Raw genomic sequence first — 12,414 nt, forward strand, 5'->3', positions numbered from 1 at the left:
TAAAAGGTTAAACCGTATAGGTGGGAAAAATCTGAAAATCCTAATTGTTAGGGCTATACTTTCAGGGATCATTTCTAAAGTCTTTGAAGGGAGAAATGTGGCTGAAAGAGTCCAAGCTCACTATCCACAATGATGAGATTTAGAGCTTTCTTCTGAGCATGAAAGCGTTTGACAACATTGCATTTTTGCAATGGTTGTCTGCTTTTGATGACTGTGTTCTTCTTTTTTTCAAAAGAAGTAATAGAAGAAAGTTCTTTCAGAGTGGTGAGTGTAGTATGTAACACCAAGTTATGTTAATTTAAAGTGTTAAACCATGTGTTTCAATTCTCTACTGTGTTACTTGCTCTATCTTCTTTTTTTAATCTACAGTTAACCATATAATAAACTTAAGAAAGTTTTGTATTTTTGAACCAAAGCTCACGAGGCTGCTATAAAGTTTTTTTTATTACAAAAGTATCAAAACTCAGGTAACATATGCCCTGAGTCCGGTTTTTTGATTGTAGGAAAGAGATGTTGTGGCATGACAAATATTTTATACTTTTTTTATGTTGAGATTTTCTTTAGTAAGGCTGGGTTAACATCTGGAATAGTTGAACTCAGCCTAGATCTCGACGCAACTGATGACAACATGTACTCTATCATACTCATGTTTAAAGGATTTCATTGATTTCCATATAAACCTTCAACATACTTTGAAAAACTATTTTGTTTTTACTGACATTTGACACAACCTTTTTGTTTCACAACTTAAACTCGGAACTTTTGAAAATGATCTCAGCTTCAGTTAAAAGGTTAAACCGTATAGGTGTGAAAAATCTGAAAATCCTAATTGTTAGGGCTATACTTTCAGGGATCATTTCTAAAGTCTTTGAAGGGAGAAATGTGGCTGAAAGAGTCCAAGCTCACTATCCACAATGATGAGATTTAGAGCTTTCTTCTGAGCATGAAAGCGTTTGACAACATTGCATTTTTGCAATGGTTGTCTGCTTTTGATGACTGTGTTCTTCTTTTTTTCAAAAGAAGTAATAGAAGAAAGTTCTTTCAGAGTGGTGAGTGTAGTATGTAACACCAAGTTATGTTAAATTAAAGTGTTAAACCATGTGTTTCAATTCTCTACTGTGTTACTTGATCTATCTTCTTATTTTAATCTACAGTTAACCATATAATGAACTTAAGAAAGTTTTGTATTTTTGAACCAAAGCTCAGGAGGCTGCTATAAAGTTTTTTTTAGTACAAAAGTGTCAAAACTCAGGTAACATATGCCCTAAGTCCGGTTTTTTGATTGTAGGAAAGAGATGTTGTGGCATGACAAATATTTTATACTTTTTTATGTTGAGATTTTCTTTAGTAAGGCTGGGTTAACATCTGGAATAGTTGAACTCAGCCTAGATCTCGACGCAACTGATGACAACATGTACTCTATCATACTCATGTTTAAAGGATTTCATTGATTTCCATATAAACCTTCAACATACTTTGAAAAACTATTTTGTTTTTACTGACATTTGACACAACCTTTTTGTTTCACAACTCAAACTCGGAACTTTTGAAAAGGATCTCGGCTTCAGTTAAAAGGTTAAACCGTATAGGTGGGAAAAATATGAAAATCCTAATTGTTAGGGCTATACTTTCAGAGATCATTTCTAAAGTCTTTGAAGGGAGAAATGTGGCTGAAAGAGTCCAAGCTCACTATCCACAATGATGAGATTTAGAGCTTTCTTCTGAGCATGAAAGCGGTTGACAACATTGCAGTTTTGCAATGGTTGTCTGCTTTTGATGGCTGTGTTCTTCTTTTTTTCAAAAGAAGTAATAGAAGAAAGTTCTTTCAGAGTGGTGAGTGTAGTATGTAACACCAAGTTATGTTAAATTAAAGTGTTAAACCATGCTTTTCAATTCTCTACAGTGTTACTTGCTTTATCTTCTTTTTTAATCTACAGTTAACCATATAATAAACTTAAGAAAGTTTTGTATTTTTGAGCCAAAGCTCAGGAGGCTGCTATAAAGTTTTTTTTTAGTACAAAGGTATCAAAACTCAGGTAACATATGCCCTGAGTCCGGTTTTTTGATTGTAGGAAAGAGATGTTGTGGCATGACAAATATTTTATACTTTTTTTATGTTGAGATTTTCTTTAGTAAGGCTGGGTTAACATCTGGAATAGTTGAACTCAGCCTAGATCTCGACGCAACTGATGACAACATGTACTCTATCATACTCATGTTTAAAGGATTTCATTGATTTCCATATAAACCTTCAACATACTTTGAAAAACTATTTTGTTTTTACTGACATTTGACACAACCTTTTTGTTTCACAACTCAAACTCGGAACTTTTGAAAAGGATCTCGGCTTCAGTTAAAAGGTTAAACAGTATAGGTGGGAAAAATCTGAAAATCCTAATTGTTAGGGCTATACTTTCAGGGATCATTTCTAAAGTCTTTAAAGGGAGAAATGTGGCTGAAAGAGTCCAAGCTCACTATCCACAATGATGAGATTTAGAGCTTTCTTCTGAGCATGAAAGCGGTTGACAACATTGCAGTTTTGCAATGGTTGTCTGCTTTTGATGACTGTGTTCTTCTTTTTTTCAAAAGAAGTAATAGAAGAAAGTTCTTTCAGAGTGGTGAGTGTAGTATGTAACACCAAGTTATGTTAAATTAAAGTGTTAAACCATGCATTTCAATTCTCTACAGTGTTACTTGCTCTATCTTCTTTTTTAATCTACAGTTAACCATATAATAAACTTAAGAAAGTTTTGTATTTTTGAACCAAAGCTCACGAGGCTGCTATAAAGTTTTTTTCATTACAAAAGTATCAAAACTCAGGTAACATATGCCCTGAGTCCGGTTTTATGATTGTAGGAAAGAGATGTTGTGGCATGACAAATATTTTATACTTTTTTTATGTTGAGATTTTCTTTAGTAAGGCTGGGTTAACATCTGGAATAGTTGAACTCAGCCTAGATCTCGACGCAACTGATGACAACATGTACTCTATCATACTCATGTTTAAAGGATTTCATTGATTTCCATATAAACCTTCAACATACTTTGAAAAACTATTTTGTTTTTACTGACATTTGACACAACCTTTTTGTTTCACAACTCAAACTCGGAACTTTTGAAAAGGATCTCGGCTTCAGTTAAAAGGTTAAACAGTATAGGTGGGAAAAATCTGAAAATCCTAATTGTTAGGGCTATACTTTCAGAGATCATTTCTAAAGTCTTTGAAGGGAGAAATGTGGCTGAAAGAGTCCAAGCTCACTATCCACAATGATGAGATTTAGAGCTTTCTTCTGAGCATGAAAGCGGTTGACAACATTGCAGTTTTGCAATGGTTGTCTGCTTTTGATGACTGTGTTCTTCTTTTTTTCAAAAGAAGTAATAGAAGAAAGTTCTTTCAGAGTGGTGAGTGTAGTATGTAACACCAAGTTATGTTAAATTAAAGTGTTAAACCATGCATTTCAATTCTCTACAGTGTTACTTGCTTTATCTTCTTTTTTAATCTACAGTTAACCATATAATAAACTTAAGAAAGTTTTGTATTTTTGAGCTAAAGCTCACGAGGCTGCTATAAATTTTTTTAGTACAAAAGTATCAAAACTCAGGTAACATATGCCCTAAGTCCGGTTTTATGATTGTAGGAAAGAGATGTTGTGGCATGACAAATATTTTATACTTTTTTTATGTTGAGATTTTCTTTAGTAAGGCTGGCTTAACATCTGGAATAGTTGAACTCAGCCTAGATCTCGACGCAACTGATGACAACATGTACTCTATCATACTCATGTTTGAAGGATTTCCATATAAACCTTCAACATACTTTGAAAAACTATTTTGTTTTTACTGACATTTGACACAACCTTTTTGTTTCACAACTTAAACTCGGAACTTTTGAAAATGATCTCAGCTTCAGTTAAAAGGTTAAACCGTATAGGTGTGAAAAATCTGAAAATCCTAATTGTTAGGGCTATACTTTCAGGGATCATTTCTAAAGTCTTTGAAGGGAGAAATGTGGCTGAAAGAGTCCAAGCTCACTATCCACAATGATGAGATTTAGAGCTTTCTTCTGAGCATGAAAGCGTTTGACAACATTGCATTTTTGCAATGGTTGTCTGCTTTTGATGACTGTGTTCTTCTTTTTTTCAAAAGAAGTAATAGAAGAGAGTTCTTTCAGAGTGGTGAGTGTAGTATGTAACACCAAGTTATGTTAAATTAAAGTGTTAAACCATGTGTTTCAATTCTCTACTGTGTTACTTGCTCTATCTTCTTATTTTAATCTACAGTTAACCATATAATGAACTTAAGAAAGTTTTGTATTTTTGAACCAAAGCTCAGGAGGCTGCTATAAAGTTTTTTTTAGTACAAAAGTGTCAAAACTCAGGTAACATATGCCCTAAGTCCGGTTTTTTGATTGTAGGAAAGAGATGTTGTGGCATGACAAATATTTTATACTTTTTTATGTTGAGATTTTCTTTAGTAAGGCTGGGTTAACATCTGGAATAGTTGAACTCAGCCTAGATCTCGACGCAACTGATGACAACATGTACTCTATCATACTCATGTTTAAAGGATTTCATTGATTTCCATATAAACCTTCAACATACTTTGAAAAACTATTTTGTTTTTACTGACATTTGACACAACCTTTTTGTTTCACAACTCAAACTCGGAACTTTTGAAAAGGATCTCGGCTTCAGTTAAAAGGTTAAACCGTATAGGTGGGAAAAATCTGAAAATCCTAATTGTTAGGGCTATACTTTCAGAGATCATTTCTAAAGTCTTTGAAGGGAGAAATGTGGTTGAAAGATTCCAAGCTCACTATCCACAATGATGAGATTTAGAGCTTTCTTCTGAGCATGAAAGCGGTTGACAACATTGCAGTTTTGCAATGGTTGTCTGCTTTTGATGGCTGTGTTCTTCTTTTTTTCAAAAGAAGTAATAGAAGAAAGTTCTTTCAGAGTGGTGAGTGTAGTATGTAACACCAAGTTATGTTAAATTAAAGTGTTAAACCATGCTTTTCAATTCTCTACAGTGTTACTTGCTTTATCTTCTTTTTTAATCTACAGTTAACCATATAATAAACTTAAGAAAGTTTTGTATTTTTGAGCCAAAGCTCAGGAGGCTGCTATAAAGTTTTTTTTTAGTACAAAGGTATCAAAACTCAGGTAACATATGCCCTGAGTCCGGTTTTTTGATTGTAGGAAAGAGATGTTGTGGCATGACAAATATTTTATACTTTTTTTATGTTGAGATTTTCTTTAGTAAGGCTGGGTTAACATCTGGAATAGTTGAACTCAGCCTAGATCTCGACGCAACTGATGACAACATGTACTCTATCATACTCATGTTTAAAGGATTTCATTGATTTCCATATAAACCTTCAACATACTTTGAAAAACTATTTTGTTTTTACTGACATTTGACACAACCTTTTTGTTTCACAACTCAAACTCGGAACTTTTGAAAAGGATCTCGGCTTCAGTTAAAAGGTTAAACAGTATAGGTGGGAAAAATCTGAAAATCCTAATTGTTAGGGCTATACTTTCAGAGATCATTTCTAAAGTCTTTGAAGGGAGAAATGTGGCTGAAAGAGTCCAAGCTCACTTTCCACAATGATGAGATTTAGAGCTTTCTTCTGAGCATGAAAGCGGTTGACAACATTGCAGTTTTGCAATGGTTGTCTGCTTTTGATGACTGTGTTCTTCTTTTTTTCAAAAGAAGTAATAGAAGAAAGTTCTTTCAGAGTGGTGAGTGTAGTATGTAACACCAAGTTATGTTAAATTAAAGTGTTAAACCATGCATTTCAATTCTCTACAGTGTTACTTGCTTTATCTTCTTTTTTAATCTACAGTTAACCATATAATAAACTTAAGAAAGTTTTGTATTTTTGAGCTAAAGCTCACGAGGCTGCTATAAATTTTTTTAGTACAAAAGTATCAAAACTCAGGTAACATATGCCCTAAGTCCGGTTTTATGATTGTAGGAAAGAGATGTTGTGGCATGACAAATATTTTATACTTTTTTTATGTTGAGATTTTCTTTAGTAAGGCTGGCTTAACATCTGGAATAGTTGAACTCAGCCTAGATCTCGACGCAACTGATGACAACATGTACTCTATCATACTCATGTTTGAAGGATTTCCATATAAACCTTCAACATACTTTGAAAAACTATTTTGTTTTTACTGACATTTGACACAACCTTTTTGTTTCACAACTTAAACTCGGAACTTTTGAAAATGATCTCAGCTTCAGTTAAAAGGTTAAACCGTATAGGTGTGAAAAATCTGAAAATCCTAATTGTTAGGGCTATACTTTCAGGGATCATTTCTAAAGTCTTTGAAGGGAGAAATGTGGCTGAAAGAGTCCAAGCTCACTATCCACAATGATGAGATTTAGAGCTTTCTTCTGAGCATGAAAGCGTTTGACAACATTGCATTTTTGCAATGGTTGTCTGCTTTTGATGACTGTGTTCTTCTTTTTTTCAAAAGAAGTAATAGAAGAAAGTTCTTTCAGAGTGGTGAGTGTAGTATGTAACACCAAGTTATGTTAAATTAAAGTGTTAAACCATGTGTTTCAATTCTCTACTGTGTTACTTGCTCTATCTTCTTATTTTAATCTACAGTTAACCATATAATGAACTTAAGAAAGTTTTGTATTTTTGAACCAAAGCTCAGGAGGCTGCTATAAAGTTTTTTTTAGTACAAAAGTGTCAAAACTCAGGTAACATATGCCCTAAGTCCGGTTTTTTGATTGTAGGAAAGAGATGTTGTGGCATGACAAATATTTTATACTTTTTTATGTTGAGATTTTCTTTAGTAAGGCTGGGTTAACATCTGGAATAGTTGAACTCAGCCTAGATCTCGACGCAACTGATGACAACATGTACTCTATCATACTCATGTTTAAAGGATTTCATTGATTTCCATATAAACCTTCAACATACTTTGAAAAACTATTTTGTTTTTACTGACATTTGACACAACCTTTTTGTTTCACAACTCAAACTCGGAACTTTTGAAAAGGATCTCGGCTTCAGTTAAAAGGTTAAACCGTATAGGTGGGAAAAATCTGAAAATCCTAATTGTTAGGGCTATACTTTCAGAGATCATTTCTAAAGTCTTTGAAGGGAGAAATGTGGCTGAAAGATTCCAAGCTCACTATCCACAATGATGAGATTTAGAGCTTTCTTCTGAGCATGAAAGCGGTTGACAACATTGCAGTTTTGCAATGGTTGTCTGCTTTTGATGGCTGTGTTCTTCTTTTTTTCAAAAGAAGTAATAGAAGAAAGTTCTTTCAGAGTGGTGAGTGTAGTATGTAACACCAAGTTATGTTAAATTAAAGTGTTAAACCATGCTTTTCAATTCTCTACAGTGTTACTTGCTTTATCTTCTTTTTTAATCTACAGTTAACCATATAATAAACTTAAGAAAGTTTTGTATTTTTGAGCCAAAGCTCAGGAGGCTGCTATAAAGTTTTTTTTTAGTACAAAGGTATCAAAACTCAGGTAACATATGCCCTGAGTCCGGTTTTTTGATTGTAGGAAAGAGATGTTGTGGCATGACAAATATTTTATACTTTTTTTATGTTGAGATTTTCTTTAGTAAGGCTGGGTTAACATCTGGAATAGTTGAACTCAGCCTAGATCTCGACGCAACTGATGACAACATGTACTCTATCATACTCATGTTTAAAGGATTTCATTGATTTCCATATAAACCTTCAACATACTTTGAAAAACTATTTTGTTTTTACTGACATTTGACACAACCTTTTTGTTTCACAACTCAAACTCGGAACTTTTGAAAAGGATCTCGGCTTCAGTTAAAAGGTTAAACAGTATAGGTGGGAAAAATCTGAAAATCCTAATTGTTAGGGCTATACTTTCAGAGATCATTTCTAAAGTCTTTGAAGGGAGAAATGTGGCTGAAAGAGTCCAAGCTCGCTTTCCACAATGATGAGATTTAGAGCTTTCTTCTGAGCATGAAAGCGGTTGACAACATTGCAGTTTTGCAATGGTTGTCTGCTTTTGATGACTGTGTTCTTCTTTTTTTCAAAAGAAGTAATAGAAGAAAGTTCTTTCAGAGTGGTGAGTGTAGTATGTAACACCAAGTTATGTTAAATTAAAGTGTTAAACCATGCATTTCAATTCTCTACAGTGTTACTTGCTTTATCTTCTTTTTTAATCTACAGTTAACCATATAATAAACTTAAGAAAGTTTTGTATTTTTGAGCTAAAGCTCACGAGGCTGCTATAAATTTTTTTAGTACAAAAGTATCAAAACTCAGGTAACATATGCCCTAAGTCCGGTTTTATGATTGTAGGAAAGAGATGTTGTGGCATGACAAATATTTTATACTTTTTTTATGTTGAGATTTTCTTTAGTAAGGCTGGCTTAACATCTGGAATAGTTGAACTCAGCCTAGATCTCGACGCAACTGATGACAACATGTACTCTATCATACTCATGTTTGAAGGATTTCCATATAAACCTTCAACATACTTTGAAAAACTATTTTGTTTTTACTGACATTTGACACAACCTTTTTGTTTCACAACTTAAACTCGGAACTTTTGAAAATGATCTCAGCTTCAGTTAAAAGGTTAAACCGTATAGGTGTGAAAAATCTGAAAATCCTAATTGTTAGGGCTATACTTTCAGGGATCATTTCTAAAGTCTTTGAAGGGAGAAATGTGGCTGAAAGAGTCCAAGCTCACTATCCACAATGATGAGATTTAGAGCTTTCTTCTGAGCATGAAAGCGTTTGACAACATTGCATTTTTGCAATGGTTGTCTGCTTTTGATGACTGTGTTCTTCTTTTTTTCAAAAGAAGTAATAGAAGAAAGTTCTTTCAGAGTGGTGAGTGTAGTATGTAACACCAAGTTATGTTAAATTAAAGTGTTAAACCATGTGTTTCAATTCTCTACTGTGTTACTTGCTCTATCTTCTTATTTTAATCTACAGTTAACCATATAATAAACTTAAGAAAGTTTTGTATTTTTGAACCAAAGCTCAGGAGGCTGCTATAAAGTTTTTTTTAGTACAAAAGTGTCAAAACTCAGGTAACATATGCCCTAAGTCCGGTTTTTTGATTGTAGGAAAGAGATGTTGTGGCATGACAAATATTTTATACTTTTTTATGTTGAGATTTTCTTTAGTAAGGCTGGGTTAACATCTGGAATAGTTGAACTCAGCCTAGATCTCGACGCAACTGATGACAACATGTACTCTATCATACTCATGTTTAAAGGATTTCATTGATTTCCATATAAACCTTCAACATACTTTTAAAAACTATTTTGTTTTTACTGACATTTGACACAACCTTTTTGTTTCACAACTCAAACTCGGAACTTTTGAAAATTATCTCAGCTTCAGTTAAAAGGTTAAACCGTATAGGTGGGAAAAATCTGAAAATCCTAATTGTTAGGGCTATACTTTCAGAGATCATTTCTAAAGTCTTTGAAGGGAGAAATGTGGCTGAAAGATTCCAAGCTCACTATCCACAATGATGAGATTTAGAGCTTTCTTCTGAGCATGAAAGCGGTTGACAACATTGCAGTTTTGCAATGGTTGTCTGCTTTTGATGGCTGTGTTCTTCTTTTTTTCAAAAGAAGTAATAGAAGAAAGTTCTTTCAGAGTGGTGAGTGTAGTATGTAACACCAAGTTATGTTAAATTAAAGTGTTAAACCATGCTTTTCAATTCTCTACAGTGTTACTTGCTTTATCTTCTTTTTTAATCTACAGTTAACCATATAATAAACTTAAGAAAGTTTTGTATTTTTGAGCCAAAGCTCAGGAGGCTGCTATAAAGTTTTTTTTTAGTACAAAGGTATCAAAACTCAGGTAACATATGCCCTGAGTCCGGTTTTTTGATTGTAGGAAAGAGATGTTGTGGCATGACAAATATTTTATACTTTTTTTATGTTGAGATTTTCTTTAGTAAGGCTGGGTTAACATCTGGAATAGTTGAACTCAGCCTAGATCTCGACGCAACTGATGACAACATGTACTCTATCATACTCATGTTTAAAGGATTTCATTGATTTCCATATAAACCTTCAACATACTTTGAAAAACTATTTTGTTTTTACTGACATTTGACACAACCTTTTTGTTTCACAACTCAAACTCGGAACTTTTGAAAAGGATCTCGGCTTCAGTTAAAAGGTTAAACAGTATAGGTGGGAAAAATCTGAAAATCCTAATTGTTAGGGCTATACTTTCAGAGATCATTTCTAAAGTCTTTGAAGGGAGAAATGTGGCTGAAAGAGTCCAAGCTCGCTTTCCACAATGATGAGATTTAGAGCTTTCTTCTGAGCATGAAAGCGGTTGACAACATTGCAGTTTTGCAATGGTTGTCTGCTTTTGATGACTGTGTTCTTCTTTTTTTCAAAAGAAGTAATAGAAGAAAGTTCTTTCAGAGTGGTGAGTGTAGTATGTAACACCAAGTTATGTTAAATTAAAGTGTTAAACCATGCATTTCAATTCTCTACAGTGTTACTTGCTTTATCTTCTTTTTTAATCTACAGTTAACCATATAATAAACTTAAGAAAGTTTTGTATTTTTGAGCTAAAGCTCACGAGGCTGCTATAAATTTTTTTAGTACAAAAGTATCAAAACTCAGGTAACATATGCCCTAAGTCCGGTTTTATGATTGTAGGAAAGAGATGTTGTGGCATGACAAATATTTTATACTTTTTTTATGTTGAGATTTTCTTTAGTAAGGCTGGCTTAACATCTGGAATAGTTGAACTCAGCCTAGATCTCGACGCAACTGATGACAACATGTACTCTATCATACTCATGTTTGAAGGATTTCCATATAAACCTTCAACATACTTTGAAAAACTATTTTGTTTTTACTGACATTTGACACAACCTTTTTGTTTCACAACTTAAACTCGGAACTTTTGAAAATGATCTCAGCTTCAGTTAAAAGGTTAAACCGTATAGGTGTGAAAAATCTGAAAATCCTAATTGTTAGGGCTATACTTTCAGGGATCATTTCTAAAGTCTTTGAAGGGAGAAATGTGGCTGAAAGAGTCCAAGCTCACTATCCACAATGATGAGATTTAGAGCTTTCTTCTGAGCATGAAAGCGTTTGACAACATTGCATTTTTGCAATGGTTGTCTGCTTTTGATGACTGTGTTCTTCTTTTTTTCAAAAGAAGTAATAGAAGAAAGTTCTTTCAGAGTGGTGAGTGTAGTATGTAACACCAAGTTATGTTAAATTAAAGTGTTAAACCATGTGTTTCAATTCTCTACTGTGTTACTTGCTCTATCTTCTTATTTTAATCTACAGTTAACCATATAATAAACTTAAGAAAGTTTTGTATTTTTGAACCAAAGCTCAGGAGGCTGCTATAAAGTTTTTTTTAGTACAAAAGTGTCAAAACTCAGGTAACATATGCCCTAAGTCCGGTTTTTTGATTGTAGGAAAGAGATGTTGTGGCATGACAAATATTTTATACTTTTTTATGTTGAGATTTTCTTTAGTAAGGCTGGGTTAACATCTGGAATAGTTGAACTCAGCCTAGATCTCGACGCAACTGATGACAACATGTACTCTATCATACTCATGTTTAAAGGATTTCATTGATTTCCATATAAACCTTCAACATACTTTTAAAAACTATTTTGTTTTTACTGACATTTGACACAACCTTTTTGTTTCACAACTCAAACTCGGAACTTTTGAAAATTATCTCAGCTTCAGTTAAAAGGTTAAACCGTATAGGTGGGAAAAATCTGAAAATCCTAATTGTTAGGGCTATACTTTCAGAGATCATTTCTAAAGTCTTTGAAGGGAGAAATGTGGCTGAAAGATTCCAAGCTCACTATCCACAATGATGAGATTTAGAGCTTTCTTCTGAGCATGAAAGCGGTTGACAACATTGCAGTTTTGCAATGGTTGTCTGCTTTTGATGGCTGTGTTCTTCTTTTTTTCAAAAGAAGTAATAGAAGAAAGTTCTTTCAGAGTGGTGAGTGTAGTATGTAACACCAAGTTATGTTAAATTAAAGTGTTAAACCATGCTTTTCAATTCTCTACAGTGTTACTTGCTTTATCTTCTTTTTTAATCTACAGTTAACCATATAATAAACTTAAGAAAGTTTTGTATTTTTGAGCCAAAGCTCAGGAGGCTGCTATAAAGTTTTTTTTTAGTACAAAGGTATCAAAACTCAGGTAACATATGCCCTGAGTCCGGTTTTTTGATTGTAGGAAAGAGATGTTGTGGCATGACAAATATTTTATACTTTTTTTATGTTGAGATTTTCTTTAGTAAGGCTGGGTTAACATCTGGAATAGTTGAACTCAGCCTAGATCTCGACGCAACTGATGACAACATGTACTCTATCATACTCATGTTTAAAGGATTTCATTGATTTCCATATAAACCTTCAACATACTT

At 33.4% G+C, this 12,414-nt stretch overlaps 16 non-coding genes across 16 annotated transcripts; all 16 read left to right on the plus strand.

The window, feature by feature from the left end:
- Positions 1-49: 49 nt before the first annotated feature.
- On the plus strand, positions 50-266 carry LOC130360200 (small nucleolar RNA U3). Its single transcript, XR_008890671.1, has one exon. It is a non-coding gene; the product is annotated as a small nucleolar RNA U3 (small nucleolar RNA).
- A 568-nt stretch (positions 267-834) lies between these two features.
- LOC130360201 (small nucleolar RNA U3) lies at positions 835-1,051 on the plus strand. The gene has a single exon (XR_008890672.1). It is a non-coding gene; the product is annotated as a small nucleolar RNA U3 (small nucleolar RNA).
- A 567-nt stretch (positions 1,052-1,618) lies between these two features.
- On the plus strand, positions 1,619-1,835 carry LOC130359009 (small nucleolar RNA U3). The gene has a single exon (XR_008889789.1). It is a non-coding gene; the product is annotated as a small nucleolar RNA U3 (small nucleolar RNA).
- A 572-nt stretch (positions 1,836-2,407) lies between these two features.
- Positions 2,408-2,620, plus strand: LOC130360151 (small nucleolar RNA U3). Its single transcript, XR_008890625.1, has one exon. It is a non-coding gene; the product is annotated as a small nucleolar RNA U3 (small nucleolar RNA).
- Positions 2,621-3,187: 567 nt separating this feature from the next.
- Positions 3,188-3,404, plus strand: LOC130360183 (small nucleolar RNA U3). The gene has a single exon (XR_008890655.1). It is a non-coding gene; the product is annotated as a small nucleolar RNA U3 (small nucleolar RNA).
- A 556-nt stretch (positions 3,405-3,960) lies between these two features.
- On the plus strand, positions 3,961-4,177 carry LOC130358931 (small nucleolar RNA U3). The gene has a single exon (XR_008889720.1). It is a non-coding gene; the product is annotated as a small nucleolar RNA U3 (small nucleolar RNA).
- A 567-nt stretch (positions 4,178-4,744) lies between these two features.
- Positions 4,745-4,961, plus strand: LOC130359085 (small nucleolar RNA U3). Its single transcript, XR_008889857.1, has one exon. It is a non-coding gene; the product is annotated as a small nucleolar RNA U3 (small nucleolar RNA).
- Positions 4,962-5,529: 568 nt separating this feature from the next.
- LOC130358992 (small nucleolar RNA U3) lies at positions 5,530-5,746 on the plus strand. Its single transcript, XR_008889774.1, has one exon. It is a non-coding gene; the product is annotated as a small nucleolar RNA U3 (small nucleolar RNA).
- A 556-nt stretch (positions 5,747-6,302) lies between these two features.
- On the plus strand, positions 6,303-6,519 carry LOC130360202 (small nucleolar RNA U3). Its single transcript, XR_008890673.1, has one exon. It is a non-coding gene; the product is annotated as a small nucleolar RNA U3 (small nucleolar RNA).
- A 567-nt stretch (positions 6,520-7,086) lies between these two features.
- Positions 7,087-7,303, plus strand: LOC130359096 (small nucleolar RNA U3). The gene has a single exon (XR_008889867.1). It is a non-coding gene; the product is annotated as a small nucleolar RNA U3 (small nucleolar RNA).
- Positions 7,304-7,871: 568 nt separating this feature from the next.
- LOC130358996 (small nucleolar RNA U3) lies at positions 7,872-8,088 on the plus strand. Its single transcript, XR_008889778.1, has one exon. It is a non-coding gene; the product is annotated as a small nucleolar RNA U3 (small nucleolar RNA).
- A 556-nt stretch (positions 8,089-8,644) lies between these two features.
- LOC130360203 (small nucleolar RNA U3) lies at positions 8,645-8,861 on the plus strand. Its single transcript, XR_008890674.1, has one exon. It is a non-coding gene; the product is annotated as a small nucleolar RNA U3 (small nucleolar RNA).
- Positions 8,862-9,428: 567 nt separating this feature from the next.
- On the plus strand, positions 9,429-9,645 carry LOC130359097 (small nucleolar RNA U3). The gene has a single exon (XR_008889868.1). It is a non-coding gene; the product is annotated as a small nucleolar RNA U3 (small nucleolar RNA).
- A 568-nt stretch (positions 9,646-10,213) lies between these two features.
- LOC130358997 (small nucleolar RNA U3) lies at positions 10,214-10,430 on the plus strand. Its single transcript, XR_008889779.1, has one exon. It is a non-coding gene; the product is annotated as a small nucleolar RNA U3 (small nucleolar RNA).
- Positions 10,431-10,986: 556 nt separating this feature from the next.
- LOC130360204 (small nucleolar RNA U3) lies at positions 10,987-11,203 on the plus strand. The gene has a single exon (XR_008890675.1). It is a non-coding gene; the product is annotated as a small nucleolar RNA U3 (small nucleolar RNA).
- Positions 11,204-11,770: 567 nt separating this feature from the next.
- LOC130359098 (small nucleolar RNA U3) lies at positions 11,771-11,987 on the plus strand. Its single transcript, XR_008889869.1, has one exon. It is a non-coding gene; the product is annotated as a small nucleolar RNA U3 (small nucleolar RNA).
- Positions 11,988-12,414: the final 427 nt, after the last annotated feature.

The sequence above is a fragment of the Hyla sarda genome, chromosome 2, assembly GCF_029499605.1.
Source record: "Hyla sarda isolate aHylSar1 chromosome 2, aHylSar1.hap1, whole genome shotgun sequence".
Classification (NCBI taxonomy): domain Eukaryota; kingdom Metazoa; phylum Chordata; class Amphibia; order Anura; family Hylidae; genus Hyla; species Hyla sarda.